This window comes from Oncorhynchus mykiss, chromosome 13 (genome assembly GCF_013265735.2).
Source record: "Oncorhynchus mykiss isolate Arlee chromosome 13, USDA_OmykA_1.1, whole genome shotgun sequence".
Classification (NCBI taxonomy): domain Eukaryota; kingdom Metazoa; phylum Chordata; class Actinopteri; order Salmoniformes; family Salmonidae; genus Oncorhynchus; species Oncorhynchus mykiss.
In genome coordinates, this window is record NC_048577.1 from 26,647,076 (window position 1) to 26,667,329 (window position 20,254).

The following is a 20,254-nucleotide window of genomic DNA, read 5'->3' on the forward strand; positions in this document are numbered from 1 at the left end:
TGTACAGCACTTTGAGATATCAGCTGATGTACGAAGGGCTATATAAATAAATGTGATTTGATTTGTTAAATCAGGGAACAGTTTCTCAAAACCATCTTATGGCTAAATTCAACGTTAGAACCATCGGCCACCATAAGATGCATTTGGGAAACCGGGACCCAGATATCCAGGTACCTCCTCTTCTTCCCCCACCTTTTTCAATGTGAAAGTCATCTCCCCCTCCTCCTCTTTCAATCCATAAAACGCTTCCTCCTCCTCTTTCACTCTGAACATGTCTTCCTCTTCTTTCACAGTAACGGCCTCACCCTCTACTTCTTGTTTTACTGTGATACCCACCTCTCTTCTCTATCACTCTATCAGGAGGAGAGTAGCTTAGTGACCGCATGGTCGGGGATGTTAGCTAGCTAGGCTAATGCTAAGTTAACCAGACCGCTAGCTGAATAACAACAACAACGTAAATATTAAATTAAATTGGATAACTAACTAGAGGACAGAAGTGGGTTTAAAACAGATGCTAATATACACAAAAGCATCTAAAGAGCTTTATTGGTTCGGCTATTTTGTCGAGCAAGCTACCGAGGTGGATGACTAACTGTTGCTGCTGTTGAAAGAAGCGTTCCGTCCACTATATTACACGTCACACCAGCAGCATCGCGTTAAAGTCTCACTTCGCCATCTGCTGACTGGAGTGGATAACGCAGTTGAGTAAAATGTATATTTAATTTTCAGACAACAAGTTGAAGTGTAGGAAGCATGAGTTTTGAAAATCATACCTGCTTGCTCCTTTTTGTTTGGTCAACTTTTCGATAGGGAAGTTATGTTTGATTCCGGAGCTACGAGGCATGTGTCCAAATCGCTAAGCAGTAAACTTCAAAGCAGTGTGCTGATGCCTGTATCACTTTATCAGCAGCACGTGATCAATGACGTCTGAAGCTTCATTTCATCGTACCACCACCTGATTGGTTTGGTTTTGGGCTGGTTCGATACTGCAGGCGACTGACTTGCATCATAAATAACTACTCATTATTATTTATAAATCAGTCAGCCAGTCATAATTTACCCACAATGCAGCATGGATTTGATGCTCTCGAACACGGCCAGTGGTTTAGTAAATTACATAAAGGCTACGCTGCTACGGTGTGGGATGTCATCTATAATAATGACATAAAGGCTCTGCTGCTACGTGCTACGGTGTAGGATGTCATCTATAATAATGACATAAAGGCTCTGCTGCTACGTGCTACGGTGTGGGATCTCATCTATAACAATGACACAAAGGCTATTCTGCTACGTGCTACGGTGTGGGATGTCATCTAAAATAATTTGGCTGATCTAAATTCTGTGTTGCTCAAAGCCTTGAGTAATGAACCTATTTTTGAGACTATTGGCTGTAAAGCGTCGATGCTTCAGGAAGCTTAGTTTCACCATCATGGAATCTTATCTATTTTGAATTTGGGGGATTTTCCCTGCCATCATTCTGTATGTCTCTGCTCTTCTGATCTGCAGTCATGTTTTTGTTGGGTTTTGTTAGTTGGGTTCTAACATTAGTTGGGCTCCAGCTCGCTGACCATAGTGTCACGAACCGGCTCGAAGACCGTGACAAAATGTGAGACAACGTGGAGATAAAGAATAACAAATATATTTATTAACTGAAGTAACGTAAATACAATTAACACTGGTGTGTTTTGTCAGTAGTGTAAGTGGTCGCGTTTATACATGTGATAATGAGGGGTGTTGAACGGTGCCAACGCAAACAACAAAAATCTGTCTGTGTCTGCATGGAGAGAGTCTCCTCAATGAATGGGGAAGAGGTGCATTTATCCTGGGACACACCCGAGCCCAGGTGTGTCCCATTTCACTGACGACCCTCCCGACTCCACCCACCGACATCCTATTAAGGAAAACAAGAGCAAAGAGAAAGAATTCGGCAGCTGGAGTGGGAGGGTTGTCAAAGCAGTCTGATGATATACCAGGGACTATGCATGCAGTTAGGTTTGTTTGCAATCTGATGATATATCAGGGACTGGGGATGCAGTTAGATTTGTATGCAGTCTGATGATGTACCAGGGCCTGGGGATGCAGTTAGCTTTGGTTTCCTCTAGCTACTCTCCAGTTTGCTCCCAGCTGCTTTCATAGAACATAGATCACTGTTAAACTAGGCTGCAAAGCGTTCCTAGTTTGACAGAGAATTTAACCAGTGTGACCAGTGTTTTTTTTAAATAAATGAATATGAAACTGCCTTAACAGTTGCGGCGAGCAAACCCGGATCCGGGATCCTATTTATAGACCTAAGCTCATTACCATAACGCAACGTTAACTATTCATGAAAATCGCAAATGAAATGAAATAAATATGCTAGCTCTCAAGCTTAGCCTTTTGTTAACAACACTGTCATCTCAGATTTTCAAAATATGCTTTTCAACCATAGCAAAACAAGCATTTGTGTAACAGTATTGATACCTAGCGTAGCATTTAGCATAGCATTTAGCGTAGCATTCAGCATGCAACATTTTCACAAAAACAAGAAAAGCCTTCAAATAAAATAATTTACCTTTGAAGAACTTCAGATGTTTTCAATGAGGACACTCAGATAGCAAATGTTGAGTTTTTCCAAAAAGATTTGTGTATTAGAAATCGCTCCGTTTTGTACATCACGTTTGGCTACCAAAAAAACCTGTATCCAGGAGTGTATTTATCCCTGCAAGCTCATTAGCATAACGCAACGTTAACTATTCATGAAAATCGCAAATTAAATGAAATAAATATGCTAGCTCTCAAGCTTAGCCTTTTGTTAACAACACTGTCATCTCAGATTTTCAAAATATGCTTCTCAACCATAGGAAAACAATCATTTGTGTAACAGTATTCATAGCTAGCGTAGCATTTAGCGTTAGCATTAGCGTTAGCATTCAGCAGGCAACATTTTCACAAAAAACAGAAAAGCATTCAAATAAAATAATTTACCTTTGAAGAACTTCAGATGTTTTCAATGAGGAGACTCAGATAGCAAATGTTCAGTTTTTCCTGAAAGATGATTTGTTTAGGAGAAATCGCTCCGTTTGGTGCGTCACGTTTGGCTACCAAAAAAATACGAAAATCCAGTCATCAAAACGCCAAACTTTTTTCCAAATTAACTCCATAATATCGACTGAAACATGGCAAACGTTGTTTAGAACCAATCCTCAAGGTGTTTTTCACATATCTCTTCGATGATATATCGTTCGTGGAAGTGTGCTTTCTGTCCTGAATCCCAGGAGAAAATGCCCGCAACTGAAGATTACGCACCAATTTAGACAAAGGACACCGGGCGGACCCCTGGAAAATGTAGTCTCTTATGGCCAATCTTCCAATGATATGCCTACAAATACGTCACAATGCTGCAGACATCTTGAAGAAACGACAGAAAGCGCAGGCTCGTTCCTGGTGCATTCACAGCCATATAAGGAGACATTGGAAAACAGAGCTTCAGAAATTCTGCTTATTTCCTGTTTGAAGTTTCATCTTGGTTTTGCCTGTAGCATGAGTTCTGTGGCACTCACAGATAATATCTTTGCAGTTTTGGAAACGTTAGACTGTTTTCTTTCCAAATCTGTCAATTATATGCATAGTCGAGCATCTTTTCGTGACAAAATATTGCGCTTAAAACGGGCACGTTTTTTTATCCAATAATGAAATAGCGCCCCCGTAGATTCAACAGGTTAAATACAGATGTGAAGGACAGTATGTTTTAAATTCTCACTCAAAATATGCACTGCTCTATTTAAACGTCTCAATATAATATTATTATTTAATGAAAGGAATGAAAAATAAACAAACGTATCTTAACTGCGTTACCCACTCCAGTCAGCAGACGGCGATATGCGTCTTTCAGGCGTTGCTGCCAGCGTGACGTATAATCTAGTGGACGGAACACTGCAACATCAACGAGTCTGCCACCTTGGTAGCCAACAGCCGAAACATTTAGACTGTTTCTGTGCATATTTGCCTCTGTGTTTTAAATATACTTCTGACATCTAGTTAATTGCCCCCATTTAAATGTTACATGTACATTGTTAGTCAACTAGCTGGCTTTATAAGTTAGCCTAGCACTAAACTAGTCGCTCATGCTAACAACTAGCTAGCTAACATCCCCGACTATGAGCTCACTAAGATACTCTCCTCCTGCTAAAGAACAGGTGGTCTGCTGGACGGAGAAAGAAGCTCTGGGGCTGAACGTTGTCATGAAAGAGGAGAAGGAAGAGGAGGATGTTACAGTAAAACAAGAGGAGGAAGGGAAAGAGGAGGATGAAGTTTTTGAAGTGAATGACGAGAAAGAGGGAGCGAGAACTGTGTTATTGACAGAGGAGTCAGGAGATCTGATTACCACCAGTAAGTACTGTCTTAAAAAAGGGCACTAACTCTTCAAAGTTTTTGAACGAATGTAGCAGCATGCTACTGAAATGCTATACTTGAAAATGTTGTTCTGTATTATAGGAATTTATGTTATTATATAATGTTAAAGCTACGTTTTAAAATGGGTGAATTAAAGCCCTGAATGCTGATTGGCTGACAGCCGTGGTATATGAGGCCGTATACCATAGGTATGACAACATGTATTTTTACTGTTCTGATTACATTGGTAACCAGTTTATAATTGCAATAAGCCACCTCGGGTTTGTGATATATGGCCAATATACCACGGCTAAGGGCTGTATCCAGGCACTCTGCGTTGCGTCGTACAAAGGACAGTCTTTAACCATGCTATATTGGCCATATACCACACTTCCTTGGGTTTTATTGCTTAACTGTAACATGTGTATACCATCAGAGACCCCCCCCCCCCCCCCCCCCCCCCCACAAAATCACAACTTAATTGTCTCACAGAATGGCAAACATATAAGTTTATATAGTTTATAAGTGAAACGTTTGACGTGTGTCTATTGTAGACCTTGCATTGAGTGTGTAAACCCTCAAAAAATCAGATTTCTAAATAATGTTGGAGAAATATATCAAATAAGAAGCATGCAGCCTATAACATTGACTGAAATAGTAATATATATTATTATAGACCTCTGCTCAGCCTAAAACATGACATTATCTATTATTATAGAGCTCTGCTCAGCCTATACATGACATACATGACATTATCTAATATTACCCCCTTTCCCTATTATCGAGCTCTGCTATAAACATGAGTAAGATTAGATTTTATGTTCTACATTATTATTATGTTTTTTATTAAATTATGGAATGTTCTGAAAACTGACTTCAGGTTTTTGAGGAATCTAGCCTCACAGGAAGACAATTTTATTTTTATGGAGGTTTAATTCAGTTCTCTGTTTAGTATTTAACTAAATACTCTGTTTGTCTTTGGTAGGAAAGGGACCAGACTCTCACTCTGACAGCGGGAAGAGTCGTTCAGGGGAACCAGACCCAGAGACGCCCAAACCAGCAAGGCAACACCACTGCTCCCAGTGTGGAAAGAGTTTTAAGGGGTTAAGGAACCTGAATGTACATGAGAGAACACATACAGGAGAAAACCCTTATGATTGCTCCCACTGTGGAAAGAGTTTTACCAAGTTAGGGAACCTAAAGGAGCATGAGAGGACACACACACAAGAGAAAAGCGTTTCCAATGTTCCAAGTGTGGAAAGAGGTTTACCCAGTTACGGTACCTGAAACAACATGAAGAAATACACACAGAAGATAGGAAGACCTACCACTGCTCTCAGTCTGGAAAGATATTTACTGGGTTAGAGGACCTGAATAATACAGAGGGGACACACTGGAGAGAAGCCTTATCACTGTTCCCACTGTGAAAGGAATTTTAGGTGGTATGCGAGCCTAAAGGCCCATGAGAGAATACACTCAGGAGAAAAGCCTTACCAATGTTCCCAGGGTGAAAAGAGTTTTACCCGGTTAGGGAGCTTGAAAAAGCATGAGAGAGAACACACAGGAGAAAAGCCTTTCCAACATACTAAGACACAGGAGGAGAAGACATACCACTGCTCTCATTGTGAAAATACATTTTCCCAGTCAGAGGACCTGAAATCACACGAGAGAAGAGTGAGGCTGTGTTCTGACTTATGTTTTTGATTGAGAAATTGGGTTTTTGTTCATGCTACATTAAATCATATTGTACGAATGAAATCATACTGAAAAATAGGTCTACATTTTGTTTTCCAGCTCAAAACATGATCATGTCGAAAATCAGATTAAAATAGTGTAAAAAAATATGATGTTTTGATTATGAACTTAAGATTGGTTGAATGCAATTTCTTAATTTAGATTGTCATTGTAAATGTGAATTGGTTCTCAATTGACATATCTGATTAAATTAAGGTGAAAAAAAGTAAATGCCATATTATTTTTGGGAAGTCTATTTGATTCTAAGTTCGGACATATAAAGTGTGTTTGAAAACTATTTTTAAGATGATGCATAGTGATTTTCCAAACTCACTTCAAAGAGAGAGACTTGAGGATGGGACATGTTTGTGACATCACTGCTAGTTTCCATCTGAGTGTCCATTCCATCCTTTCCTCTATTTAGAATCTAATAGTGTTCCTTTCCTCTATTTAGAATCAAATCGTGTTCCATTCCATCCTTTCCTCTATAAGGAATATAATAGTGTTCCTTTCCTCTATTTAGAATCAAATCGTGTTCCATTCCATCTTTTCCTCTATTTATAGTGTTCCATTCCATTCCTTAATTTAAGCCACTGTAACAGTTGTGTTTAATCATGTTGACTGGCAAAAGAGACGCTACAGCATGCCTGCCAACTGGCTATAATGGCAAAAGCTTGAAATGTCAAATGTGACCAGGTTTGCAGATTGTTTTCAGAGGTAGGCTGTACCCAGACTAATGGAGGACGCTATATGTTTTGTTGAATGCCCGGAATTATTATCGATAATCAAGGAGAAAGTGGGGATTTAAACTTTTAGTCCGGTTTTATTGTACAAAATAAATAAGGAAAAACAGCTTCCATCTCTCGGTCCCAGCTTTGATGCACCTGTACTGACCTCGCCTTCTGGATGATAGCGGGGTGAACAGGCAGTGGCTCGGGTGGTTATTGTCCTTGATGATCTTTATGGCCTTCCTGTGACATCGGGTGGTGTAGGTGTCCTGGAGGGCAGGTAGTTTGCCCCCGGTGATGCGTTGTGCAGACCTCACTACCCTCTGGAGAGCCTTACGGTTGTGGGCGGAGCAGTTGCCGTACCAGGCGGTGATACAGCCCGACAGGATGCTCTCGATTGTGCATCTGTAGAAGTTTGTGAGTGCTTTTGGTGACAAGCCGAATTTCTTCAGCCTCCTGAGGTTGAAGAGGCGCTGCTGCGCCTTCTTCACGATGCCGTCTGTGTGGGTGGACCAATTCAGTTTGTCTGTGATGTGTACGCCAAGGAACTTAAAACTTACTACCCTCTCCACTACTGTTCCATCGATGTGGATAGGGGGTGTTCCCACTGCTGTTTCCTGAAGTCCACAATCATCTCCTTAGTTTTGTTGACGTTGAGTGTGAGGTTATTTTCCTGACACCACACTCCGAGGGCCCTCACCTCCTCCCTGTAGGCCGTCTCGTCGTTGTTGGTAATCAAGCCTACCACTGTTGTGTCGTCCGCAAACTTGATGATTGAGTTGGAGGCGTGCGTGGCCACGCAGTCGTGGGTGAACAGGGAGTACAGGAGAGGGCTCAGAACGCACCCTTGTGGGGCCCCAGTGTTGAGGATCAGCGGGGTGGAGATGTTGTTGCCTACCCTCACCACCTGGGGGCGGCCCGTCAGGAAGTCCAGTACCCAGTTGCACAGGGCGGGGTCGAGACCCAGGGTCTCGAGCTTGATGACGAGCTTGGAGGGCACTATGGTGTTAAATGCCGAGCTGTAGTCGATGAACAGCATTCTCACATAGGACAGCTCGGTGTCCTGTGTGAATTTAAGTGTGCTCTCTCTAATTCTCTCTTTCTCTCTCTCGGAGGACCTGAGCCCTAGGACCATGCCTCAGGACTACCTGACGACTCCTTGCTGTCCCCAGTCCACCTGGCCATGCTGCTGCTCCAGTTTCAACTGTTCTGCCTTATTATTATTGGACCATGCTGGTCATTTATGAACATTTGAACATCTTGGCCATGTTCTGTTATAATCTTCACCCGGCACAGCCAGAAGAGGACTGGCCACCCCACATAGCCTGGTTCCTCTCTAGGTTTCTTCCTAGGTTTTGGCCTTTCTAGGGAGTTTTTCCTAGCCACCTGCTTCTACACCTGCATTGCTTGCTGTTTGGGGTTTTAGGCTGGGTTTCTGTACAGCACTTTGAGATATCAGCTGATGTACGAAGGGCTATATAAATACAATTGATTTGATTTGATTAAAAGATGATGCCAACAGCGTAGTCATGATGTTGTACAGCAATTGACATCTGTAATGAATGTTAAAATTATTTGACAATTGTCTTAAAATGAGCAAGAATAGTCACATTTTGTCTTGTTTTCCCATTAGTAGTAACATTGATGATTGTAGACTAGAAATAAGTTATTCATGTTGTTGAAACTCTAAGCAGTGTGCCAGACGACTTTTGGTCTCCAATATAGATCCCTTTCTGTGGTTAATAAAATTGCGGCACGATGGCAATTAGCACACAAGTTGATTGCAGAACCACCTCCCTGCTAATGAGGAAACCGATAGTTATGGATGTAGTATATCTGCCTGGAGCAAAAATGGTGAGCAAAGATTTTTGTTTTTCACAATGTATACTGAATGTGAATGGGGGAAAACCCAGGGGAGTAACCTCCATTTCCAGGTTGCTAATGAGTACATTTCACACTACTTTGGATTATAATTGTAAGGCTCGTTTGAATGTCCTGCTTAATATAATGTTTGCTACAGCATTAAGAAATATGTGTTATTATTGAGGAGCAAGAATAGTCACATTTTGTCTTGTTTTCCCATTAGTGACAGTATCCATTTGGGTGTTGCTAGTAAAGTTAAGATTTTTTTTTATATTTCACCTTTATTTAACCAGGTAGGCCAGTCGAGAACAAGTTCTCATTTACAACTGCAACCTGGTCAAGATAAAGCAAAGCAGTGCGACAAAAAAACAACAGAGTTACACTTGGGATAAACAAACGTACAGTCAATAACACAATAGAAAGGCTATATACAATGTGTGCAAATTGATTGAAGTAAGGCAATAAATAGGCCATAGTAGCAAAGTAGTTACAAATTAACACTGGAGTGATGGATGTGCAGATGATGGTGTGCAAAAGAGCAAAAATAGTAAATAAAAACATGGGGATGAGGTAGGCAGTTGGATGGGCTATTTACAGATGGGCTGTGTACAGCTGCAGCGATCGGTAAGCTGCTCAGATAGCTGATGCTTAATGTTAGTGAGGGAGAGTCTCCAGATTCAGTGATTTTTAGCAATTCGTTCCAGTCATTGGCAGCAGAGAACTGTAAGGAAAGGCGGCCAAAGAGGTGTTGGCTTTGGGGATGACCAGTGAGAGATACTTCCTGGAGCACGTGCTATGGGTGGGTGTTTCTATAGTGACCAGTGAGCTGAGTTAAGGCGGCCTAGCAAAGACTTATAGATCACCTGGAGCCAGTGGGTTTGGAGACGAATATGTAACGAAACGGCCCCTGGCAGACCACCCAGACCTGACCCAGCAAGATGCGTCAGTTTTGTCAATTTATTTATTGTGTTTTGTTTGAAACACTCCTGTCAATGTTGAGTAAGGACACACACCCAATTACACATATAGAAGTAGGACTAGTCTACCTGGCCTGAGCGCAAATGTAGGTCTATAAATGTGCCCATTTGGGGATGTCTGATAGTATTTCTGATTGTCTTAACGCACCACCACTAATGAGTTCTGGAGCTTCTCAAAGTAATGCTTTATTCACCTCAAACAGCAAATAAACAAAGTCTAATCAGAATCAATTGCAAATGAGAATAGTTCCTCAAAGTACTTGAAAAATATGTCCAGCTCTCACCCTTTCGATAACCACTCGGCACGAAAGGGAAAAACATAATGCGCTGATCCAGTGGAAATATCAAAATACCTAATTACTTCTTATCCCCTTTACAAATAGCCTACAGCTGTGTTGGTTGAGAACTCACTGGCAGGGGAAACTGAGGGCCCAGAATATTTTATACAACGTTGCAAGCTTGCTACCTCGATTTTTGGGCCGACCCAGTTGATAGTTGATCCAATGTTTCCAGTTCGTTGCAGACAGGCCATGTGTAGCCAATGAGATATGTGATATTTATTTATTGGGATATTTTATACATACAGGCTGCAATGTTAGCATTTTTTTAGCTTTATGTAGGTTATTAAAAAAAACTTAGCAATGGCAACAAAAAAATCTTTATAATTTTCATTTAAATAGAATGTAGATTAACCACAGAGAATGATGTTGAGATAAAGACTAATAATTATTATTAATATTATAAATTAAATGAAACTGTTCCAATAAAATGTGAATATGAAAATCCTAACTGGCACCAGATCAGTAGAAATGGTCAGATAAATTGGCACTACAAATGGAAAAGGTTGCTGACTGCTGGTGTAGTCTATTACAAGAAACTATAGGAGCATAACGACTGCTGGTGTAGTCTATTACAAGAAACTATAGGAGCATAACGACTGCTGGTGTAGCCTATTACCAGAAACTATAGGAGCATAACGACTGCTGGTGTAGCCTATTATCAGAAACTTTAGGAGCATAACATCAGAATTTACGAAGGCCAGCAGCAGCGGGAGGAGTAGGCTAAGGAAGAGTTTTTTTCTGATGGTTAGGCTATCTTGTTTCAGAGGGATGTCATCAATAGCCCATAATGACAACAGATAATAAACATAAATATCTAATTTACATAAGTATTCAGACCCTTTGCTATGAGACTCAAAATTGCTTTCAGGTGCATCTTGTTTCCATTAATCATCCTTGAGATGCATCTACAACTTGTGCGGAGTCCACCTGTGATAATTTCAATTGATTGGACATGATTTGGAAGGCACACACCTGTCAATATAACATCCAACAGTTGACAGTGCATATCAGAGAAAAAAACAAGTAATGAGGTCGAAGAAATTATGAGCTCCAAGACAGGATTATGTCGAGGCACAGATCTGGGGAAGGGTACCAAAACAATTCTGCAGCATTGAAGGTCCCCAAGAACACAGTGGCCTCCATCATTCTTAAATGGAATACTCTTCCTAGAGCTGGTCACCCAGCCAAACTGAGCGATTGGGGGAGAAGGGCCTTGGTCAGGGAGGTGACCAAAAACCTGATGGTCACTCTGACAGCGCTCCAGAGTTCTTCTGTGGAAATGGGAGAACTTTTCAGAAGGATAACCATCTCTGTAGCACTCCAACAATCAGGCCTTTATGGTAGAGTGGATAGACGGAAGCCACTCCTCATTAAAAGACACATGACAGCCTGCTTGGAGTTTGCCAAAAGGAACCCAAAGGATGGATGGAATGGAAAAGGTTGCTGACTGCTGGTGTAGTCTATTACCAGAAACTTTAGGGGCATAACGACTGCTGGTGTAGTCTACTACCAGAAACTATAGGAGTATAATGACTGCTGGTGTAGTCTATTACCAGAAACTATAGGAGCATAACGACCACTGGTGTAGTCTATTACCAGAAACTATAGGAGCATAACGACTGCTGGTGTAGTCTACTACCAGAAACTATAGGAGCATAACGACTGCTGGTGTAGTCTACTACCAGAAACTATAGGAGTATAATGACTGCTGGTGTAGTCTATTACCAGAAACTATAGGAGCATAACGACCACTGGTGTAGCCTATTACCAGAAACTATAGGAGCATAATGACTGCTGGTGTAGTCTATTACCAGAAACTATAGGAGCATAATGACTGCTGGTGTAGCCTATTACCAGAAACTATAGGAGCATAATGACTGCTGGTGTAGTCTATTACCAGAAACTTTAGGGGCATAACAACTGCTGGTGTAGTCTACTACCAGAAACTATAGGAGCGTAACGACTGCTGGTGTAGTCTACTACCAGAAACTATAGGAGCATAATGACTGCTGGTGTAGTCTATTACCAGAAACTTTAGGGGCATAACAACTGCTGGTGTAGTCTACTACCAGAAACTATAGGAGCGTAACGACTGCTGGTGTAGTCTACTACCAGAAACTATAGGAGCATAATGACTGCTGGTGTAGTCTATTACCAGAAACTATAGGAGCATAACGACCACTGGTGTAGCCTATTACCAGAAACTATAGGGGTATAACGACTGCTGGTGTAGCCTATTACCAGAAACTTTAGGAGCATAACGACCACTGGTGTAGCCTATTACCAGAAACTATAGGAGCATAACGACTGCTGGTGTAGCCTATTATCAGAAACTTTAGGAGCATAAGATCAGAATTTACGAAGGCCAGCAGCAGCTGGAGGAGAAAGAGTTTTTTTCTGGTGGTCTTGATCTCTGGCTCCCGAGTCATTTGTGTGTCTTAATCAAACAGCGTGCTTAAAGAATCAGAGCAGTTCAGTACATATAGTTGATTTGATTAAAAACACATGGGGTGTGTCTATATATGGAAAAATACACGTTATAACATTTCTACCAATCGTTTGAAAGAAAAGACGACTCTTGGTTGACCCATGATATTTTTTAGTTGGGGCCCTAGTGCATTCATTAAGTTCAGACCGCTTCCCTTTTTATACATTTTGTTACGTTACTTATTCCAAATTAGATTTTTTTCTAAAGAATTAAATGAAAATGTTAAATGTTTTAGGAATGCTTGAGACTCAAGTCAATTAATCATGTTTTGAGGATATACAGTGTTTGTTTACATTTACTGATATACATTGGAGTATAAAAAGCTTATATTTTTCTGATGGGGTACGACAGTTGAACTAAGCTCATGAGGCATTTATAAGTGATTTCTTCAAGAAACAATGGGTACATATCATTAATGTATAAGTCCCAAAATGGATGTAACAACTGCTGATTGCCCCTTTAAGACTACATATTGGGCTAAACTAATAAGAGATATTGAGGATTACAGTATTTCAGGCATTGTCATTAGATGCATTTGATCAATTGTTAACGTTTTGTTGATGGTCCACTCTTGATGTTCTACATGTTAGTGTAGTTTCAGCCATTCCGACAGAACAACATTAAAGTGTAGAACCCCTTTACTGCATATTGGTTCAACGACTGCAGAGACGGTACTTACTGGTGTTAAACAGATCTCCAACCTCTTCTTCCTTCTCCTCTTTCAATGTGACAGCCATCTCCCCTCCTCCTCTTTCACTCCAAAAACTGCATCCTCCTCTTTCTCTTCTTTTACTGTAACATCCTCCTCCTCTTTCACTCTGAACGAGTCTTCCTCTTCTTTCACTGAAACGTCTTTATCTTCTTCTTTCACAGTAACATACTCACCCTCTACTTGTTTTACTGTAACATCATCCTCTTCCTTCTCCTCTTTCACAACAACAATGTTCTGCCACAGACCCTCTTTCGCCGTCCAGCAGACCTCCTCTTCTTTAACCGGAGGAGAGTAGTTTAGGGAGCTCATGTTCGGGGATGTTAGCTAGCTAGCTATCATTAGCGACTAGTCTAGTGCTAACTTAACCAGCCAGCTACTATAGCTGACTAATACAACATAACGTAATATCAAATTAAATAGGTTAACAAGTAGATACGACAGAAGTGTGTCTAAAACACAGTAGCTAATATTGACCGAAATCGTAAAAATAGCTTGAATCTTTCGGCTATGTTGGCTAGCAAGCTACCGAGGTGGTTGACGAGCTATTTCTGAAGAACTGTCCACTAGATTCTACGTCACGCAGGCAGCATTGCCTGAAAGACGCACATCGCCGTCTGCTGACTGGAGGGGAAACGCAGTTGAGGATCATATTTTATTTTCAGACAAAGATTATTTTTAATGGATTTAATTAAATAATACTATTATATTCAGACATATAAACACCTGAATGTGTTGATTGATTAGTGCGAATAATTTTTTTTTACTACAGCACATTTAAGACAGTTTCATTAAGTCAAACTAAATCTAAATAAGTAGCAAGCTACTGTCGGTCTTTACTGCTTCTACACGGTGTAACAATACATCATTACTTGGCTCATCTCATTCTAGCGACTCCTTGTAGCGCCTGCAGGCTGATCTCGGTCGTCAGGTGAACGAACCGTGTTTCCTCCGACATATTGTTGCAGCTTGCTTCCGGGTTAAGCGGGCTGATGATGTGAAGAAGCTCGGTATTGCGGGTCATGTTTCAGTGGACGTATGACTTGACTTTCGCCTCCCCCAGAGATGAAACAAGATCGAAATTGGGGAGAAAAAAACGGGGGTAAAATTATTACAAATTTTAAAAAATGTTTAAAAAATGATATTAAAAAAAGGTTGCATCCCAACGTGGCAATACTGGCAATACACAGCACGCAACGTGACCGTGTCACAATGACCTCAAACGTTTTACCATTGGAACGCTTGATGTAATTAAATCAAACGTTTTACCATTGGAACGCTTGATGTAATTAAATCAAACGTTTTATCATTGGGACGCTTGATGTAATTAAATCAAACGTTTTACCATTGGGACGCTTGATGTAATTAAATCAAACGTTTTGCCATTGGAACACTTGATGTAATTAAGTCATTATTATTTTCGGATATAAAGACTACGCCGTCTCAACAAAAAAACGGATTGCAACTTGCAAAACACCCAGGAAGAAAATTACAGACGGAGGCTTCCGAATTTGTTCGACATTTGAAGCTGCACAAAGAACGGTAAGTCGTGGCTAATATAGCCGACAGCTATACAATTAATTATTTTGCTAGTATAGCATGTAGGCTAATGTAACATTAAATCAATGAGCCTCCACACAGTCAGTGCGGGAACGTGAACATTGCACTCATCAGTGCCTGATGTTACTGCTGTTCCTAAAACCATTGACATACGTTAGCCTACTGTAACCACACACAGAGAGGATGTGTGTGTTAAGGTTGGGCGATTGTGTTCAAGCCTACATCGCCTGATTGCGCCCCATAGCTTGTCTTGACTTGGCACTTGAGTGCTAAGACTTGAGACTTACTTGTGACTTGTAAAACAATGACTTGGTCCCACCTCTGGTATATACTGTATTCTATCCTATTCTACTGTATCGTAGTCTATGTATTACTCATCTCATATGTATATACTGTCTCCTATCCTGTTCTACTGTATATCACATTTTATTTGTCACATACACATGGTTAGCAGATGTTAATGCGAGTGTAGTGAAATGCTTGTGCTTCTAGTTCCGACAATGCCGTAATAACCAGCGAGTAATCTAACCTAACAATTCCACAACTACTACCTTATACACACAAGTGTAAAGGGATAAAGAATATGTACATAAAGATATATGAATGAGTGATGGTACAGAATGGCATGGCAAGATGCAGTGATGGTATTGAGTGCAGTATATACATACGAGATGAGTAATGTAGGGTATGTAAACATTATATTAAGTGGCATTGTTTAAAGTGGCTAGTGATACATATTTTTAAATCAATTTCCATTATTAAAGTGGTTGGAGTTGTCAGTATGTTTTCCAGCAGCCACTCAATGTTAGTGGTGGCTGATTAACAGTCTGATGGCTGTTTCAGTCTCTCGGTCCCTGCTTTGATGCACCTGTACTGACCTCGCTTTCTGGATGATAGCGGGGTGAACAGGCAGTGGCTCGGGTGGTTGTTGTCCTTGATGATCTTTATGGCCTTCCTGTGACATCAGGTGGTGTAGGTGTCCTGGAGTGCAGGTAGTTTGCCCCCGGTGATGCGTTGTGCAGACCTCACTACCCTCTGGAGAGCCTTACGGTTGTGGGCGGAGCAGTTGCCGCACCAGGCGGTGATATAGCCTAACAGGATGCTCTTGATTGTGCATCTGTAGAAGTGAGTGCTTTTGGTGACAAGATGAATTTCTTCAGCCTCCTGGGGTTGAAGAGGCGCTGCTGCGCCTTTTTCACAACGCTGTCTGTGTGGGTGGACCAATTCAGTTTGTTCGTGATGTGTACACCGAGGAACTTAGTCTATGCCCCTCTGACATTACTCGTCCAAATATTTATATATTCTTAATTCCATTCCTTTAGATTGTGTAATACACACAATCTAAAGGAATGGAATTGAGAATATATAGATATTTGGACGAGTGATGTCAGAGGGGCATAGACTAAGTTCCAAGCATTTTGCTACACCCGCAATAACATCTGCTAAACAAGTGTATGTGACAAATAAAATGTGATTTGATGTACATAGGTCTGGTGTTGGAGATCATTCTACACTCTGTGGATCTCCTGCATGTATTTTCTGAAGTTTAATCAGACCACTTGAATCAGAGTATCTCTTGCCACATTGATCACAGCTATAAGGCTTCTCTCTTGTGTGGGTGGCTAAGTTAAAGTTGGGTACTGAGGTACCGTAACCCCTTAGCTGAAAGCCGAAGGCCGGAGGGCGGTAAAAGTTTTTTTGGGGTAATGATTCTCAGCCATTATTGCTTTTCTTTTCAGTTTTTCCTTTTTTAGAAGAGCGCAGGAGTGGAGATGGCGCAAAATTCTTCAAATAGGTTGGTCCCTGGGATCGGGCTGGCGAATACAGTTCGCTTTGCGTGGAAGGACAAGGAGATTGAGCCATTCGGACGTGAAACATTTGGAAGGACTATCTTGATGTGGATCCTTAAACTGACAGGGAAGGATGTGTTTTGCCTCCAAGGTTACCCGTTGGAGGGAACTTATGATGTGGCTTTACACTCAGAAGAAAAACATGATGAGATCCTGAAAAAGGTGAGAGAAGTGGGAGGTGCGAGGCCGATGTGCCACTACGAGGTAACCAGCTTGGCAAAAAACAATTTCAGGATTGTAACTGTGAACATTTATAACCCGTACGTCAAGGACAAGGAGGTGAGGGCCTTTCTGGGGAGATACATGGATGGCATCTCCTCAGCAAGGCACCTCAAGGACTCCCTGGGTTTTTGGAATGGGAGGAGAGACTTCCAGGCCCTCCTCAGGGAGGACCCAAAGGGACTGGGCGGCTACCTTCATCCTCCAGCTATGTTCTCCCTGGGGGCTGACAAGGGGACATTGTTTTATGCACGTCAGCCCCCATTTTGTAGGAGTTGTATGGCCTACGGCCACATCCTAGCCTCATGCAGCACAAGAAAGTGCAGATTTTGTGGATCTGGGGAGCACGATGCGAAGGACTGTGACGAGCTCAAGGCGTGCCACGGGTGTGGCTCGTCAGCACACCTGTGGCAGGAATGCCCGGCTAGTCAAAGGTCATATGTGTCTGCGGTTGGGGGGGGAGCAGGAGCGGGGGATGGGGGAAGGGGAGGAGGCCCAGACCAAGAACCAAGCACAGGCCCAGAGGGGATGGCCTCACGGAAGGAGGAGGAGCAAAGAGCGGCAGCAGGAGGAGAGGGGGACAGAGAAGGCACAGGAGCAGCAAAACCGGGAGGAGAGGAGGGAAAAGAGGCGGAAGGAAGCAAGGGAGTGGAGGAGCCAGAGAGAGCATCAATGGCGGGAGAGGTGGTGGAAAAGGAGTCGGGGGCAGGACCAGTGGAGGGAGTGGGGGGACAGCAGAATGCCGAGTGTCCTCGTGGAAGTGATGGGGGAATGGTGGAGGAACTTGAGGGGGGTGGGGGTGGTGTCTTCCTGTTACCACCATCGCAAAAGAAGAGAGGGAAGAGGAAGGGGCTCTCGACAGACAGCGAGAGGGAAGGGGGCATGGAGGGGGTGGCCAAGCGAGTGATTGGGGTGGGAGAAACTTCTGTGTCCTCGCTGGCTTCCCCAGCCCCTCAACTGCTGGAGGAGCTTGATACACCAAGCACGGCTCAGGGCTGGTCAACTGGGGGGGGGTTGCAGTTCCTGTTTGGGGACATGGGCTCCCCCACTCTCTACCCAACCATATACGGGGCTGGGGAAGTGGAGGAGTTTGGTGGTCAATCCAGGATGCAGGGCACTCAGGAGCCAAACACCATTCCTGCATCCTGGGTTGGTGCGATGGAGGAAGACTGGGGGACGTCGGGAGGAGAGACGGAGCAGGAGAGCATCGAGTGAGGCTCCTGTTTGTTTTTTGTTTTTTGGGGGGGGGTTAGTAGTTGGGTGATGGTTGTTTTTGAATTTTTTATTTTTTTAATGGAGCCTACTATAACTTTTGTTAGTTTAAATGTAAGTGTTTAAGGGATTTTGTTAAGAGGAGGGTGGTTTTTAGTTATTTAGAGGGTGTGGGTTTTGAGTTTTGTTTTTTAAAGGGGGTTCACCTAGGATGTTAATAGATTTAGGAGGGAGTGGGACAAGGGGGATTCGGTTTGGGTTATAGGGGGGGTTGCACTCATCAGGGGTAGGGATTTTGTGTGGGCACAGGGAGGTAAAGGTTTAGGGTTCATTTGTGGTTATGCAGGGGAGGGTTTTGGGGGTGGATGTCACCTTAAGGGATTGCAGATATAGATTAGTGGGGGTGTACAGGCCACAGGTGGCGGCAGACAGGAAGGAGATGGTCTGGGAGGGAGTGCAGGCGCGGGGTCTGGACAACAAGCTCAAGGACCTGAATTGGTTGAGCCTCCACAAGTGCTTGCCGGTACGTTCCATCATGTACAGGCATAGCTTGGCGCGACCCCCCACCTGTCCAAGACCATCTTATGGCGGTGAGGAGACACCTTTTGGGACTGTGCTTTTGCCGGAGTAGTATGGGCACGGCTGTTGTTTGGTGGGTGAAAGGGAATTCTGTTTTAACTTGGGCTAGGGTAGAGAGAGGTGTATGGAGAGTGAGGGGGACGGTCAGGGACAGGTTTCTGCTCTGACTTCTCATAAGCCTCTTTAAATGGGTGCTGTGGGAAGCCAGGCAGGACTTGGTAAAGACAGAGAGAGATTAGGGGGTAGCGGGGATAGTGAGGAGGTTGGAAGGAAATTTGAGGGGGAGGATGAAGAGGGAGGAGAGGAAGTGGGGGCAGCATATTGCCCGGGAGAGGTGGAAGGGAGGTTTAGGGCTGGGGTTAATTTAGATGATTTAAGGGGATAGTTTAGGGACGGGGAGATGTAGTTTGTAGGCATGAAGGGGAGGGAAGATGCTCTGCTGAATTTTTTGTTGTTGGGTTTTTGTCTCGTTTAGAATTTTAAAATGCATATATTTGAGTTTGTTTGGAATATTGATGGTTTTGTTTTATATGAATGGCATTGCACATAATAACTTTTACATATATGTGTGTATGTGTGTGAATATATATAAATAAATAAAAAATCTTCCATAGTGCCTGGTTTGTAAGTTTAGTATCACTTTTCAACCAACCCAGTGCATTTGTTGAAAATGAAAAATGTTGAAATGAACAATACGTCAAAGGATTCAACTACTAAAAACTGAAACAACAAACGGATCAATCCCACTGGACATTGGGTTTGATTCAGACCCTGCCAGCATGGCCAGAGATGTAACTTATAACCACAGACCTTTCATGCCTGACAAAAAACACCTAAGTATTAGATTTACTGCCATGGTCTAGTATGTCACTGCCTCAGACACCATTCACAATGCTGGCTGAGGTACGAGTAAAGCATGACATATTATTTGCTAACCATTCACAATGCTGGCTGAGTTACGAGTAAAACATGACATATTATTTCCTAACCATTCACAATGCTGGCTGAAGTACATATTATTTCCTAATTGTAAAAAAAATCCCCACTCCTTAATCAACTAGTCTCCCACTGTTTAACCAGAATAACATGAGTTGTGTCCTTCATACTGTTAGTCCAAAAGAATATTCAGCAATTTAATGTCATGGTATGCTTACTGTAAGAAATCCTGTATAATGAAACATCACCAAGTGAAAAACTAGAATAAATCCTGAATGTATTGAAATGTCTGGAGGGGATGTGTTAATTCATAACTCATCATTTACAACCCATCATTTATACCTGTTAATGCATAACCCATCATTTATACCCATCATTTATACCTGTTAATGCATAACCCATTTATACCTGTTAATTCATAACCCATAATTTATACCTGTTAATTCATAACCCATAATTTATACCTGTTAATTCATAACCCATCATTTACAACCCATCATTTATACCTGTTAAACCATCATGTATACCTGTTAATTCATAACCCATTTATACCTGTTAATTCATAACCCATCATTTATACCCATCATTTATACCTGTTAATGCATAACCCATCATTTATACCTGTTAATGCATAACCCATCATTTATACCTGTTAATGCATAACCCATTTATACCTGTTAATTCATA